This window comes from Sinocyclocheilus rhinocerous, unplaced genomic scaffold, assembly GCF_001515625.1.
Source record: "Sinocyclocheilus rhinocerous isolate Xijiao unplaced genomic scaffold, SAMN03320098_v1.1 scaffold1285, whole genome shotgun sequence".
Taxonomy (NCBI): domain Eukaryota; kingdom Metazoa; phylum Chordata; class Actinopteri; order Cypriniformes; family Cyprinidae; genus Sinocyclocheilus; species Sinocyclocheilus rhinocerous.
In genome coordinates, this window is record NW_015645559.1 from 37047 (window position 1) to 37722 (window position 676).

Below are 676 nucleotides of genomic sequence, written 5' to 3' on the forward strand. Positions count from 1 at the left end.
AGATCGCAAACACGATTCAAACACCAACATGATTCTGTTCCTAAATTACAATGATTCGTCTGTTTCATTCCTCAACCTTTGACGTGTGCGATCAATGTTGTGATCACTTGGTTCATCCGTGCTGCGTACGATCACACCAGTGTGATTTGAACATTTAAATCTGCGGTTGCGGTGCCATTGACCTAAAGAGAGCAGCTGTCTGTCATGAATGAATTGCTTCACATTCTTTTCAGCCACACAGTATAATTATTTCTGTGTTACAAACATTCAAATCACAGAAGTACTGGGATAAAAGTTTATAGTTCAGATATAAACTGTGTGTACGATGTGTATGGTAGCGATTAAAATAGAATAAATCACCTTTTGAAAGTAATTTGACACTTCAAATGAAGATTTATCGATTACATTGTTATGCCAGTAGGTGGCGAAAAGGGGCTGTTAAAATGTATTTGTCTTTGAATCATACAAGAGATTCGTTCAAGAACGCTGATTCATCCAGTAATGAAACAAGTACATCTTGAGTGAGTCATTCAATTATTAATTCATAAATTACATGTGATTTTGTTTAGTTGTCTTATGTTTTTTCTTCAGAATCATGAGAGAACCACAACTTCCATTGGGGAAAAAAAGAAAAGAGAAAAAAAACTCAATTTATCCAGAATAATGCAGTTCTATT